The following is a 15,150-nucleotide window of genomic DNA, read 5'->3' as shown; positions in this document are numbered from 1 at the left end:
AGCAGCCGTCCCTAAGTCGAGTGCGGGGGACGTGCCCCCGCTGTGCCGCGGGGGCCCAGCCTGGTGTCTTCCCTGAGGCCCTGCGGCTGCAGGCTGCTGCCGCTCCCCGCAAGGGGAGAGCCAAGGGGAGAGCCGCGGAGGTGGGGACCGCCTCCTGATGGGGACGTACGTACACGCAGCTCTCCAAGGCGGATCCCGGGGCTCTCTGTCCTGCCCGAAGGCCCAGCGGGCCTGCGGGTCCTTAGAGTGGCAAAAACATCCGAAAGCTGAGACTGAGGGTCCGGTGGGTGTCTGCACTTTTGTGCTGGGCACCCCAGGGAGGCCCGGGGGCTGGCTGGACAACGTGGTCTGCTGGGCGGGGGGCTTGGAGGAGCAACTGATGCCCTTTGCACCTTGGGTAGCAAGAGTCTGAGGTGTCTCTGAGCCCTGTGCCATGTCCGGGGGGGGGAGGTGCGGGGGGGGGAGGAGGAGGAGGAGGAGGTGGGAAGGGCCGGGGCCTGCAGTCCTGTTCCCGGGGTGGCACGGCAAGTGGCTTCTTCCACAGGCTGCTTGGCCTGGGCTCCCTGCACCTGGGCCTTTGGGGGACTGGCCCTGTGCTTGCCAACACTTCCTGCAGGGACCCAGAGCTGGGAGGTGGCATCTCTCAGCCCTGGGTCGGGCAGAGCCCCAGCGGGCCATGCCCACAACCTCTCTCAGCACCGGTCCCCCAGAAGGCTCCTTGGGGACCAGGATTCTCTTGCGGTGACTCTCTAAGGTCTGGCCCCTGGATGGAGGGGCACCAGGAGTAGAGGAGCAGGAAGGGGAAGGGGGTGGCCATGCGAGGGGACACTTTGAGGCCAAGTCCCAGCTTCAGCCTGATCCTCCTGGGAACCCCGCTCTGAGACAAGGAGCCGGGCTTCGCATTCCCACAGCAGCCAGTCGTGGGCTGAGGACACCTGGGGCGTTGGGAACTCCCTGGCTTCTCCTTGGTTTAACATCTAGAGCTGCTTGCGAATCGGGCCGCCACACACACCCGAGCGCAGGTGTCTTCCGCACAGACTGCGGTCCTCGCTCTTCTGAACCTCGCTAGCTCGCCACCCACCCACCCATGGGTGAACCTGGTCAGGGTACTTTCTCTCGGGGGCAGACTCTTTTCCGGGCGGGCTACCGGTGTCTCTGTTTGCTCGTTTCTTTCTTCCATTTCGGGAAAGGCTTCCTTGCTGGGTGTGGAAATCTCCTATGCCTTCCCTCGCCTATTCTGTCAGCTTTAAAATTCTCTTTCAGTTGCCACCCTCACAGATGGATTAGGAAACTCTTTCCGGTGCACTCATTAGTGAAATGACCTCAAGGAAGCTGGAATCCAATATCTAATGGCCGATTTTTAGCGAGTCCACACGCCAGGGTGGTTGGGGTCCAATGCAGCCCCGGCCAGGCCCAGGCCCCTTGGACTGGGCCACAGGAGGACACAGAGGAGGGTCCCGGCCCCCACGAAGCGGTGCCGGCAGTTCTCCACGGGCTTGGGCGTTTTCCAGAGGTAGGAGATGGAGGGGACTGATTTCTTCAGCGCCCCACAAACCACGCCACCCCACCCCACCCATGGGACACATCCCCAGAGAGAGACGCCCCATACACTGGCTGTGCCCCAGCCCTGGCCCGGGGGAATAGGCGGCAGCCCACCCACAGGGCGAGGGGGGGCGCAGCTGAAAGGGGTTGTGGGGGAGGGCGGCCCCTGGCTGGGGTCAAAGGGCGAGCGCCCCGCGCGAGCGCGCGTGCGCAGTCAGCGTCAGCGGCGGCGACGCGCCGGGGGTGGGCAGCGGGTAGGTGAAGGAGGCCGGGCGAGGAGACGAGGGGGGCTGGGAGGGCTCCACCTTGGCGAGTCCAGCCGTGGAGGCGCATCTTGTGTGAGTGAGTGTGAGTGTGTGTGTGTGTGTGTATAGAGAGACAGCCCCCCGCCCCGCCCCGCCCATCACCCCCGTCCCTGGGAGCCCGCGGGACCCGGCCGGCGAACTCAACAGGCCCGGCCCGGCGCGGGGCCTGGGGCGGGAGGCGGCGGCGGCGGCGGCGGCGGCGGCGGCGGCGGCGGCGGCGGCGGCGGCGGGGGGAAAGCGCAGAGAGGCTCGGCTTCTTGAGTGGGGCAGGGGCGGCCTCCGCCGCCGTCTAGGGCCACACCACCCTGAACGCCCCCGATCTCGTCTGGTCTCGGAAGCTAAGCAGGGTGGGGCCCGGTTAGGACTTGGATGGGAGACCGCCTGGGAATACCGGGTGCCTCAGGCTGCTTCTTTTTTTTTTTTTTTTTTTTGCCTCTTGTTCTGTCCCCTTTCTGGGAGCGCGGCGGCGGCCCGGTGTGGGGGTGACCCCAACCCTCAGCGCCCGCCGCGGTGCCTGGCGCCCCAGCCCGCACCGTGGGGCCTCCTCTTGTCCCAAGCCGAGACACCGCCGCCACGCGGCAGCATGCGTGGCATCTGGACTGTCAGGTCTCAGACCAAAGGTCTGCTCTGTGGGAACCGACACGCTGGAGGAAACCTTGAGAGTCTGAGAGGGGAGGGAGTTCCAGAAGAAGGCCAGGATGTCATTTTGAGGGAGTATGTGACCAGAACTCGTCCCGTTGCTTTTGGGGGTTCTATGGGCTCCACGCAGGAATCTTTGGTGGTGGCACCTGATGTTGGGGGATCCGGAGTCACACCCAGACCTGCTCCACAGGCCTCCTTTTACTTTTCTCTTCGGATTCATTATTTTTAAAAAGTGTCTCTTACCTCTATTATTGCATTTTCTTTCCTCTCTCTTTTCAAGCAGATGATGGGAGTACAAGTATTCAGGTGACATGTATTGCCCGTGCCCCCCTCCCCCCTGTGTTCTCATTCATATACCTCTCATGTTGTTCCAGCGTATTGTGGGGGTACCAGTGTTAAGGTCGGGTACGTTGCCCTCTCCAAGCCTCCCCCCTGGGGTCAGAGCTTCAAGTGCGCCCATCCCCCAGTCGGTGCGCACCCACCCCATTCCTAATGGATGTGGATGCCCATCCCCTCCCCCCACCCGCCCGACACCCACCCGATGAAGGTGATTCCTCTCCGTCCACTTAGGTGTCCATCCGTTCGTTCCAATTTGCTGGTGAGCGCGCTCACGTGGTGCTCGTGTGTCCATTCTTGGGATACTTGGCTTACTGGAACAGGTTCCAGCTCTGGCCAGGAGAACACGAGAGGTGCCCTCTCACCGCTGCTCCTCACAGCCGAATGGCACTCCGTGGTGTCCACGCGCCACATTTTATTCATGCACTCCTGGATGGATGGGCACTCGGGTCGCTTCCACGTCTTTGCGATTGTGAATTGTGCCCTAACTGTAACCCTAACCCTTACCCAGCCCGTCTCCTCTGCCCCTGCCTGACGCACTCCTCCCCGGCCAGGCCCGTCACTGTCCTGGGCCCCCGCCTGACCGGCTCCTCCCCGCCCGGCCTGTCACCGTCCTCTGCCCCTGCCTGACATGCTCCTTCCCGCCCGGCCTCTCACCGTCCTCGGCCCCTGCCTGACCGGCTCCTCCGTCGCCTGGGCCTTCCAAGGGCTTGGTGTGGACGCTGCTTCCAGGAAGCCCTCCAGAAACCCGGCAGCAGGGTGGCCGCAGCAGTCTCCAGCAGCCGTCCCTAAGTCGAGTGCGGGGGACGTGCCCCCGCTGTGCCGCGGGGGCCCAGCCTGGTGTCTTCCCTGAGGCCCTGCGGCTGCAGGCTGCTGCCGCTCCCCGCAAGGGGAGAGCCAAGGGGAGAGCCGCGGAGGTGGGGACCGCCTCCTGATGGGGACGTACGTACACGCAGCTCTCCAAGGCGGATCCCGGGGCTCTCTGTCCTGCCCGAAGGCCCAGCGGGCCTGCGGGTCCTTAGAGTGGCAAAAACATCCGAAAGCTGAGACTGAGGGTCCGGTGGGTGTCTGCACTTTTGTGCTGGGCACCCCAGGGAGGCCCGGGGGCTGGCTGGACAACGTGGTCTGCTGGGCGGGGGGCTTGGAGGAGCAACTGATGCCCTTTGCACCTTGGGTAGCAAGAGTCTGAGGTGTCTCTGAGCCCTGTGCCATGTCGGGGGGGGGGAGGTGCGGGGGGGGGAGGAGGAGGAGGAGGAGGTGGGAAGGGCCGGGGCCTGCAGTCCTGTTCCCGGGGTGGCACGGCAAGTGGCTTCTTCCACAGGCTGCTTGGCCTGGGCTCCCTGCACCTGGGCCTTTGGGGGACTGGCCCTGTGCTTGCCAACACTTCCTGCAGGGACCCAGAGCTGGGAGGTGGCATCTCTCAGCCCTGGGTCGGGCAGAGCCCCAGCGGGCCATGCCCACAACCTCTCTCAGCACCGGTCCCCCAGAAGGCTCCTTGGGGACCAGGATTCTCTTGCGGTGACTCTCTAAGGTCTGGCCCCTGGATGGAGGGGCACCAGGAGTAGAGGAGCAGGAAGGGGAAGGGGGTGGCCATGCGAGGGGACACTTTGAGGCCAAGTCCCAGCTTCAGCCTGATCCTCCTGGGAACCCCGCTCTGAGACAAGGAGCCGGGCTTCGCATTCCCACAGCAGCCAGTCGTGGGCTGAGGACACCTGGGGCGTTGGGAACTCCCTGGCTTCTCCTTGGTTTAACATCTAGAGCTGCTTGCGAATCGGGCCGCCACACACACCCGAGCGCAGGTGTCTTCCGCACAGACTGCGGTCCTCGCTCTTCTGAACCTCGCTAGCTCGCCACCCACCCACCCATGGGTGAACCTGGTCAGGGTACTTTCTCTCGGGGGCAGACTCTTTTCCGGGCGGGCTACCGGTGTCTCTGTTTGCTCGTTTCTTTCTTCCATTTCGGGAAAGGCTTCCTTGCTGGGTGTGGAAATCTCCTATGCCTTCCCTCGCCTATTCTGTCAGCTTTAAAATTCTCTTTCAGTTGCCACCCTCACAGATGGATTAGGAAACTCTTTCCGGTGCACTCATTAGTGAAATGACCTCAAGGAAGCTGGAATCCAATATCTAATGGCCGATTTTTAGCGAGTCCACACGCCAGGGTGGTTGGGGTCCAATGCAGCCCCGGCCAGGCCCAGGCCCCTTGGACTGGGCCACAGGAGGACACAGAGGAGGGTCCCGGCCCCCACGAAGCGGTGCCGGCAGTTCTCCACGGGCTTGGGCGTTTTCCAGAGGTAGGAGATGGAGGGGACTGATTTCTTCAGCGCCCCACAAACCACGCCACCCCACCCCACCCATGGGACACATCCCCAGAGAGAGACGCCCCATACACTGGCTGTGCCCCAGCCCTGGCCCGGGGGAATAGGCGGCAGCCCACCCACAGGGCGAGGGGGGGCGCAGCTGAAAGGGGTTGTGGGGGAGGGCGGCCCCTGGCTGGGGTCAAAGGGCGAGCGCCCCGCGCGAGCGCGCGTGCGCAGTCAGCGTCAGCGGCGGCGACGCGCCGGGGGTGGGCAGCGGGTAGGTGAAGGAGGCCGGGCGAGGAGACGAGGGGGGCTGGGAGGGCTCCACCTTGGCGAGTCCAGCCGTGGAGGCGCATCTTGTGTGAGTGAGTGTGAGTGTGTGTGTGTGTGTGTATAGAGAGACAGCCCCCCGCCCCGCCCCGCCCATCACCCCCGTCCCTGGGAGCCCGCGGGACCCGGCCGGCGAACTCAACAGGCCCGGCCCGGCGCGGGGCCTGGGGCGGGAGGCGGCGGCGGCGGCGGCGGCGGCGGCGGCGGCGGCGGCGGCGGCGGCGGCGGGGGGAAAGCGCAGAGAGGCTCGGCTTCTTGAGTGGGGCAGGGGCGGCCTCCGCCGCCGTCTAGGGCCACACCACCCTGAACGCCCCCGATCTCGTCTGGTCTCGGAAGCTAAGCAGGGTGGGGCCCGGTTAGGACTTGGATGGGAGACCGCCTGGGAATACCGGGTGCCTCAGGCTGCTTCTTTTTTTTTTTTTTTTTTTTGCCTCTTGTTCTGTCCCCTTTCTGGGAGCGCGGCGGCGGCCCGGTGTGGGGGTGACCCCAACCCTCAGCGCCCGCCGCGGTGCCTGGCGCCCCAGCCCGCACCGTGGGGCCTCCTCTTGTCCCAAGCCGAGACACCGCCGCCACGCGGCAGCATGCGTGGCATCTGGACTGTCAGGTCTCAGACCAAAGGTCTGCTCTGTGGGAACCGACACGCTGGAGGAAACCTTGAGAGTCTGAGAGGGGAGGGAGTTCCAGAAGAAGGCCAGGATGTCATTTTGAGGGAGTATGTGACCAGAACTCGTCCCGTTGCTTTTGGGGGTTCTATGGGCTCCACGCAGGAATCTTTGGTGGTGGCACCTGATGTTGGGGGATCCGGAGTCACACCCAGACCTGCTCCACAGGCCTCCTTTTACTTTTCTCTTCGGATTCATTATTTTTAAAAAGTGTCTCTTACCTCTATTATTGCATTTTCTTTCCTCTCTCTTTTCAAGCAGATGATGGGAGTACAAGTATTCAGGTGACATGTATTGCCCGTGCCCCCCTCCCCCCTGTGTTCTCATTCATATACCTCTCATGTTGTTCCAGCGTATTGTGGGGGTACCAGTGTTAAGGTCGGGTACGTTGCCCTCTCCAAGCCTCCCCCCTGGGGTCAGAGCTTCAAGTGCGCCCATCCCCCAGTCGGTGCGCACCCACCCCATTCCTAATGGATGTGGATGCCCATCCCCTCCCCCCACCCGCCCGACACCCACCCGATGAAGGTGATTCCTCTCCGTCCACTTAGGTGTCCATCCGTTCGTTCCAATTTGCTGGTGAGCGCGCTCACGTGGTGCTCGTGTGTCCATTCTTGGGATACTTGGCTTACTGGAACGGGTTCCAGCTCTGGCCAGGAGAACACGAGAGGTGCCCTCTCACCGCTGCTCCTCACAGCCGAATGGCACTCCGTGGTGTCCACGCGCCACATTTTATTCATGCACTCCTGGATGGATGGGCACTCGGGTCGCTTCCACGTCTTTGCGATTGTGAATTGTGCCCTAACTGTAACCCTAACCCTTACCCAGCCCGTCTCCTCTGCCCCTGCCTGACGCACTCCTCCCCGGCCAGGCCCGTCACTGTCCTGGGCCCCCGCCTGACCGGCTCCTCCCCGCCCGGCCTGTCACCGTCCTCTGCCCCTGCCTGACATGCTCCTTCCCGCCCGGCCTCTCACCGTCCTCGGCCCCTGCCTGACCGGCTCCTCCGTCGCCTGGGCCTTCCAAGGGCTTGGTGTGGACGCTGCTTCCAGGAAGCCCTCCAGAAACCCGGCAGCAGGGTGGCCGCAGCAGTCTCCAGCAGCCGTCCCTAAGTCGAGTGCGGGGGACGTGCCCCCGCTGTGCCGCGGGGGCCCAGCCTGGTGTCTTCCCTGAGGCCCTGCGGCTGCAGGCTGCTGCCGCTCCCCGCAAGGGGAGAGCCAAGGGGAGAGCCGCGGAGGTGGGGACCGCCTCCTGATGGGGACGTACGTACACGCAGCTCTCCAAGGCGGATCCCGGGGCTCTCTGTCCTGCCCGAAGGCCCAGCGGGCCTGCGGGTCCTTAGAGTGGCAAAAACATCCGAAAGCTGAGACTGAGGGTCCGGTGGGTGTCTGCACTTTTGTGCTGGGCACCCCAGGGAGGCCCGGGGGCTGGCTGGACAACGTGGTCTGCTGGGCGGGGGGCTTGGAGGAGCAACTGATGCCCTTTGCACCTTGGGTAGCAAGAGTCTGAGGTGTCTCTGAGCCCTGTGCCATGTCGGGGGGGGGGAGGTGCGGGGGGGGGAGGAGGAGGAGGAGGAGGTGGGAAGGGCCGGGGCCTGCAGTCCTGTTCCCGGGGTGGCACGGCAAGTGGCTTCTTCCACAGGCTGCTTGGCCTGGGCTCCCTGCACCTGGGCCTTTGGGGGACTGGCCCTGTGCTTGCCAACACTTCCTGCAGGGACCCAGAGCTGGGAGGTGGCATCTCTCAGCCCTGGGTCGGGCAGAGCCCCAGCGGGCCATGCCCACAACCTCTCTCAGCACCGGTCCCCCAGAAGGCTCCTTGGGGACCAGGATTCTCTTGCGGTGACTCTCTAAGGTCTGGCCCCTGGATGGAGGGGCACCAGGAGTAGAGGAGCAGGAAGGGGAAGGGGGTGGCCATGCGAGGGGACACTTTGAGGCCAAGTCCCAGCTTCAGCCTGATCCTCCTGGGAACCCCGCTCTGAGACAAGGAGCCGGGCTTCGCATTCCCACAGCAGCCAGTCGTGGGCTGAGGACACCTGGGGCGTTGGGAACTCCCTGGCTTCTCCTTGGTTTAACATCTAGAGCTGCTTGCGAATCGGGCCGCCACACACACCCGAGCGCAGGTGTCTTCCGCACAGACTGCGGTCCTCGCTCTTCTGAACCTCGCTAGCTCGCCACCCACCCACCCATGGGTGAACCTGGTCAGGGTACTTTCTCTCGGGGGCAGACTCTTTTCCGGGCGGGCTACCGGTGTCTCTGTTTGCTCGTTTCTTTCTTCCATTTCGGGAAAGGCTTCCTTGCTGGGTGTGGAAATCTCCTATGCCTTCCCTCGCCTATTCTGTCAGCTTTAAAATTCTCTTTCAGTTGCCACCCTCACAGATGGATTAGGAAACTCTTTCCGGTGCACTCATTAGTGAAATGACCTCAAGGAAGCTGGAATCCAATATCTAATGGCCGATTTTTAGCGAGTCCACACGCCAGGGTGGTTGGGGTCCAATGCAGCCCCGGCCAGGCCCAGGCCCCTTGGACTGGGCCACAGGAGGACACAGAGGAGGGTCCCGGCCCCCACGAAGCGGTGCCGGCAGTTCTCCACGGGCTTGGGCGTTTTCCAGAGGTAGGAGATGGAGGGGACTGATTTCTTCAGCGCCCCACAAACCACGCCACCCCACCCCACCCATGGGACACATCCCCAGAGAGAGACGCCCCATACACTGGCTGTGCCCCAGCCCTGGCCCGGGGGAATAGGCGGCAGCCCACCCACAGGGCGAGGGGGGGCGCAGCTGAAAGGGGTTGTGGGGGAGGGCGGCCCCTGGCTGGGGTCAAAGGGCGAGCGCCCCGCGCGAGCGCGCGTGCGCAGTCAGCGTCAGCGGCGGCGACGCGCCGGGGGTGGGCAGCGGGTAGGTGAAGGAGGCCGGGCGAGGAGACGAGGGGGGCTGGGAGGGCTCCACCTTGGCGAGTCCAGCCGTGGAGGCGCATCTTGTGTGAGTGAGTGTGAGTGTGTGTGTGTGTGTGTATAGAGAGACAGCCCCCCGCCCCGCCCCGCCCATCACCCCCGTCCCTGGGAGCCCGCGGGACCCGGCCGGCGAACTCAACAGGCCCGGCCCGGCGCGGGGCCTGGGGCGGGAGGCGGCGGCGGCGGCGGCGGCGGCGGCGGCGGCGGCGGCGGCGGCGGCGGGGGGAAAGCGCAGAGAGGCTCGGCTTCTTGAGTGGGGCAGGGGCGGCCTCCGCCGCCGTCTAGGGCCACACCACCCTGAACGCCCCCGATCTCGTCTGGTCTCGGAAGCTAAGCAGGGTGGGGCCCGGTTAGGACTTGGATGGGAGACCGCCTGGGAATACCGGGTGCCTCAGGCTGCTTCTTTTTTTTTTTTTTTTTTTTGCCTCTTGTTCTGTCCCCTTTCTGGGAGCGCGGCGGCGGCCCGGTGTGGGGGTGACCCCAACCCTCAGCGCCCGCCGCGGTGCCTGGCGCCCCAGCCCGCACCGTGGGGCCTCCTCTTGTCCCAAGCCGAGACACCGCCGCCACGCGGCAGCATGCGTGGCATCTGGACTGTCAGGTCTCAGACCAAAGGTCTGCTCTGTGGGAACCGACACGCTGGAGGAAACCTTGAGAGTCTGAGAGGGGAGGGAGTTCCAGAAGAAGGCCAGGATGTCATTTTGAGGGAGTATGTGACCAGAACTCGTCCCGTTGCTTTTGGGGGTTCTATGGGCTCCACGCAGGAATCTTTGGTGGTGGCACCTGATGTTGGGGGATCCGGAGTCACACCCAGACCTGCTCCACAGGCCTCCTTTTACTTTTCTCTTCGGATTCATTATTTTTAAAAAGTGTCTCTTACCTCTATTATTGCATTTTCTTTCCTCTCTCTTTTCAAGCAGATGATGGGAGTACAAGTATTCAGGTGACATGTATTGCCCGTGCCCCCCTCCCCCCTGTGTTCTCATTCATATACCTCTCATGTTGTTCCAGCGTATTGTGGGGGTACCAGTGTTAAGGTCGGGTACGTTGCCCTCTCCAAGCCTCCCCCCTGGGGTCAGAGCTTCAAGTGCGCCCATCCCCCAGTCGGTGCGCACCCACCCCATTCCTAATGGATGTGGATGCCCATCCCCTCCCCCCACCCGCCCGACACCCACCCGATGAAGGTGATTCCTCTCCGTCCACTTAGGTGTCCATCCGTTCGTTCCAATTTGCTGGTGAGCGCGCTCACGTGGTGCTCGTGTGTCCATTCTTGGGATACTTGGCTTACTGGAACAGGTTCCAGCTCTGGCCAGGAGAACACGAGAGGTGCCCTCTCACCGCTGCTCCTCACAGCCGAATGGCACTCCGTGGTGTCCACGCGCCACATTTTATTCATGCACTCCTGGATGGATGGGCACTCGGGTCGCTTCCACGTCTTTGCGATTGTGAATTGTGCCCTAACTGTAACCCTAACCCTTACCCAGCCCGTCTCCTCTGCCCCTGCCTGACGCACTCCTCCCCGGCCAGGCCCGTCACTGTCCTGGGCCCCCGCCTGACCGGCTCCTCCCCGCCCGGCCTGTCACCGTCCTCTGCCCCTGCCTGACATGCTCCTTCCCGCCCGGCCTCTCACCGTCCTCGGCCCCTGCCTGACCGGCTCCTCCGTCGCCTGGGCCTTCCAAGGGCTTGGTGTGGACGCTGCTTCCAGGAAGCCCTCCAGAAACCCGGCAGCAGGGTGGCCGCAGCAGTCTCCAGCAGCCGTCCCTAAGTCGAGTGCGGGGGACGTGCCCCCGCTGTGCCGCGGGGGCCCAGCCTGGTGTCTTCCCTGAGGCCCTGCGGCTGCAGGCTGCTGCCGCTCCCCGCAAGGGGAGAGCCAAGGGGAGAGCCGCGGAGGTGGGGACCGCCTCCTGATGGGGACGTACGTACACGCAGCTCTCCAAGGCGGATCCCGGGGCTCTCTGTCCTGCCCGAAGGCCCAGCGGGCCTGCGGGTCCTTAGAGTGGCAAAAACATCCGAAAGCTGAGACTGAGGGTCCGGTGGGTGTCTGCACTTTTGTGCTGGGCACCCCAGGGAGGCCCGGGGGCTGGCTGGACAACGTGGTCTGCTGGGCGGGGGGCTTGGAGGAGCAACTGATGCCCTTTGCACCTTGGGTAGCAAGAGTCTGAGGTGTCTCTGAGCCCTGTGCCATGTCGGGGGGGGGAGGTGCGGGGGGGGGAGGAGGAGGAGGAGGAGGTGGGAAGGGCCGGGGCCTGCAGTCCTGTTCCCGGGGTGGCACGGCAAGTGGCTTCTTCCACAGGCTGCTTGGCCTGGGCTCCCTGCACCTGGGCCTTTGGGGGACTGGCCCTGTGCTTGCCAACACTTCCTGCAGGGACCCAGAGCTGGGAGGTGGCATCTCTCAGCCCTGGGTCGGGCAGAGCCCCAGCGGGCCATGCCCACAACCTCTCTCAGCACCGGTCCCCCAGAAGGCTCCTTGGGGACCAGGATTCTCTTGCGGTGACTCTCTAAGGTCTGGCCCCTGGATGGAGGGGCACCAGGAGTAGAGGAGCAGGAAGGGGAAGGGGGTGGCCATGCGAGGGGACACTTTGAGGCCAAGTCCCAGCTTCAGCCTGATCCTCCTGGGAACCCCGCTCTGAGACAAGGAGCCGGGCTTCGCATTCCCACAGCAGCCAGTCGTGGGCTGAGGACACCTGGGGCGTTGGGAACTCCCTGGCTTCTCCTTGGTTTAACATCTAGAGCTGCTTGCGAATCGGGCCGCCACACACACCCGAGCGCAGGTGTCTTCCGCACAGACTGCGGTCCTCGCTCTTCTGAACCTCGCTAGCTCGCCACCCACCCACCCATGGGTGAACCTGGTCAGGGTACTTTCTCTCGGGGGCAGACTCTTTTCCGGGCGGGCTACCGGTGTCTCTGTTTGCTCGTTTCTTTCTTCCATTTCGGGAAAGGCTTCCTTGCTGGGTGTGGAAATCTCCTATGCCTTCCCTCGCCTATTCTGTCAGCTTTAAAATTCTCTTTCAGTTGCCACCCTCACAGATGGATTAGGAAACTCTTTCCGGTGCACTCATTAGTGAAATGACCTCAAGGAAGCTGGAATCCAATATCTAATGGCCGATTTTTAGCGAGTCCACACGCCAGGGTGGTTGGGGTCCAATGCAGCCCCGGCCAGGCCCAGGCCCCTTGGACTGGGCCACAGGAGGACACAGAGGAGGGTCCCGGCCCCCACGAAGCGGTGCCGGCAGTTCTCCACGGGCTTGGGCGTTTTCCAGAGGTAGGAGATGGAGGGGACTGATTTCTTCAGCGCCCCACAAACCACGCCACCCCACCCCACCCATGGGACACATCCCCAGAGAGAGACGCCCCATACACTGGCTGTGCCCCAGCCCTGGCCCGGGGGAATAGGCGGCAGCCCACCCACAGGGCGAGGGGGGGCGCAGCTGAAAGGGGTTGTGGGGGAGGGCGGCCCCTGGCTGGGGTCAAAGGGCGAGCGCCCCGCGCGAGCGCGCGTGCGCAGTCAGCGTCAGCGGCGGCGACGCGCCGGGGGTGGGCAGCGGGTAGGTGAAGGAGGCCGGGCGAGGAGACGAGGGGGGCTGGGAGGGCTCCACCTTGGCGAGTCCAGCCGTGGAGGCGCATCTTGTGTGAGTGAGTGTGAGTGTGTGTGTGTGTGTGTATAGAGAGACAGCCCCCCGCCCCGCCCCGCCCATCACCCCCGTCCCTGGGAGCCCGCGGGACCCGGCCGGCGAACTCAACAGGCCCGGCCCGGCGCGGGGCCTGGGCGGGACGGCGGCGGCGGAGGCGGCGGCGGCGGCGGCGGCGGCGCGGCGGCGGCGGCGGGGGGAAAGCGCAGAGAGGCTCGGCTTCTTGAGTGGGGCAGGGGCGGCCTCCGCCGCCGTCTAGGGCCACACCACCCTGAACGCCCCCGATCTCGTCTGGTCTCGGAAGCTAAGCAGGGTGGGGCCCGGTTAGGACTTGGATGGGAGACCGCCTGGGAATACCGGGTGCCTCAGGCTGCTTCTTTTTTTTTTTTTTTTTTTTGCCTCTTGTTCTGTCCCCTTTCTGGGAGCGCGGCGGCGGCCCGGTGTGGGGGTGACCCCAACCCTCAGCGCCCGCCGCGGTGCCTGGCGCCCCAGCCCGCACCGTGGGGCCTCCTCTTGTCCCAAGCCGAGACACCGCCGCCACGCGGCAGCATGCGTGGCATCTGGACTGTCAGGTCTCAGACCAAAGGTCTGCTCTGTGGGAACCGACACGCTGGAGGAAACCTTGAGAGTCTGAGAGGGGAGGGGAGTTCCAGAAGAAGGCCAGGATGTCATTTTGAGGGAGTATGTGACCAGAACTCGTCCCGTTGCTTTTGGGGGTTCTATGGGCTCCACGCAGGAATCTTTGGTGGTGGCACCTGATGTTGGGGGATCCGGAGTCACACCCAGACCTGCTCCACAGGCCTCCTTTTACTTTTCTCTTCGGATTCATTATTTTTAAAAAGTGTCTCTTACCTCTATTATTGCATTTTCTTTCCTCTCTCTTTTCAAGCAGATGATGGGAGTACAAGTATTCAGGTGACATGTATTGCCCGTGCCCCCCTCCCCCCTGTGTTCTCATTCATATACCTCTCATGTTGTTCCAGCGTATTGTGGGGGTACCAGTGTTAAGGTCGGGTACGTTGCCCTCTCCAAGCCTCCCCCCTGGGGTCAGAGCTTCAAGTGCGCCCATCCCCCAGTCGGTGCGCACCCACCCCATTCCTAATGGATGTGGATGCCCATCCCCTCCCCCCACCCGCCCGACACCCACCCGATGAAGGTGATTCCTCTCCGTCCACTTAGGTGTCCATCCGTTCGTTCCAATTTGCTGGTGAGCGCGCTCACGTGGTGCTCGTGTGTCCATTCTTGGGATACTTGGCTTACTGGAACAGGTTCCAGCTCTGGCCAGGAGAACACGAGAGGTGCCCTCTCACCGCTGCTCCTCACAGCCGAATGGCACTCCGTGGTGTCCACGCGCCACATTTTATTCATGCACTCCTGGATGGATGGGCACTCGGGTCGCTTCCACGTCTTTGCGATTGTGAATTGTGCCCTAACTGTAACCCTAACCCTTACCCAGCCCGTCTCCTCTGCCCCTGCCTGACGCACTCCTCCCCGGCCAGGCCCGTCACTGTCCTGGGCCCCCGCCTGACCGGCTCCTCCCCGCCCGGCCTGTCACCGTCCTCTGCCCCTGCCTGACATGCTCCTTCCCGCCCGGCCTCTCACCGTCCTCGGCCCCTGCCTGACCGGCTCCTCCGTCGCCTGGGCCTTCCAAGGGCTTGGTGTGGACGCTGCTTCCAGGAAGCCCTCCAGAAACCCGGCAGCAGGGTGGCCGCAGCAGTCTCCAGCAGCCGTCCCTAAGTCGAGTGCGGGGGACGTGCCCCCGCTGTGCCGCGGGGGCCCAGCCTGGTGTCTTCCCTGAGGCCCTGCGGCTGCAGGCTGCTGCCGCTCCCCGCAAGGGGAGAGCCAAGGGGAGAGCCGCGGAGGTGGGGACCGCCTCCTGATGGGGACGTACGTACACGCAGCTCTCCAAGGCGGATCCCGGGGCTCTCTGTCCTGCCCGAAGGCCCAGCGGGCCTGCGGGTCCTTAGAGTGGCAAAAACATCCGAAAGCTGAGACTGAGGGTCCGGTGGGTGTCTGCACTTTTGTGCTGGGCACCCCAGGGAGGCCCGGGGGCTGGCTGGACAACGTGGTCTGCTGGGCGGGGGGCTTGGAGGAGCAACTGATGCCCTTTGCACCTTGGGTAGCAAGAGTCTGAGGTGTCTCTGAGCCCTGTGCCATGTCGGGGGGGGGGAGGTGCGGGGGGGGGAGGAGGAGGAGGAGGAGGTGGGAAGGGCCGGGGCCTGCAGTCCTGTTCCCGGGGTGGCACGGCAAGTGGCTTCTTCCACAGGCTGCTTGGCCTGGGCTCCCTGCACCTGGGCCTTTGGGGGACTGGCCCTGTGCTTGCCAACACTTCCTGCAGGGACCCAGAGCTGGGAGGTGGCATCTCTCAGCCCTGGGTCGGGCAGAGCCCCAGCGGGCCATGCCCACAACCTCTCTCAGCACCGGTCCCCCAGAAGGCTCCTTGGGGACCAGGATTCTCTTGCGGTGAC

General features: G+C 64.3%; 4 pseudogenes; all 4 read left to right on the top strand.

The window, feature by feature from the left end:
- The first annotated feature begins 2,134 nt into the window (after nt 1–2,134).
- Nucleotides 2,135–2,253, top strand: LOC142865448 (uncharacterized; annotated as a pseudogene).
- A 3,483-nt stretch (nt 2,254–5,736) lies between these two features.
- LOC142865447 (uncharacterized) lies at nt 5,737–5,855 on the top strand (annotated as a pseudogene).
- A 3,480-nt stretch (nt 5,856–9,335) lies between these two features.
- Nucleotides 9,336–9,454, top strand: LOC142865446 (uncharacterized; annotated as a pseudogene).
- Nucleotides 9,455–12,935: 3,481 nt separating this feature from the next.
- On the top strand, nt 12,936–13,054 carry LOC142865445 (uncharacterized; annotated as a pseudogene).
- The last annotated feature ends 2,096 nt before the right edge of the window (nt 13,055–15,150 follow it).

Source organism: Microcebus murinus, chromosome 28 (assembly GCF_040939455.1).
Source record: "Microcebus murinus isolate Inina chromosome 28, M.murinus_Inina_mat1.0, whole genome shotgun sequence".
Classification (NCBI taxonomy): Eukaryota; Metazoa; Chordata; class Mammalia; order Primates; family Cheirogaleidae; genus Microcebus; species Microcebus murinus.
This window is presented reverse-complemented; position numbering and strand designations above follow the sequence as displayed.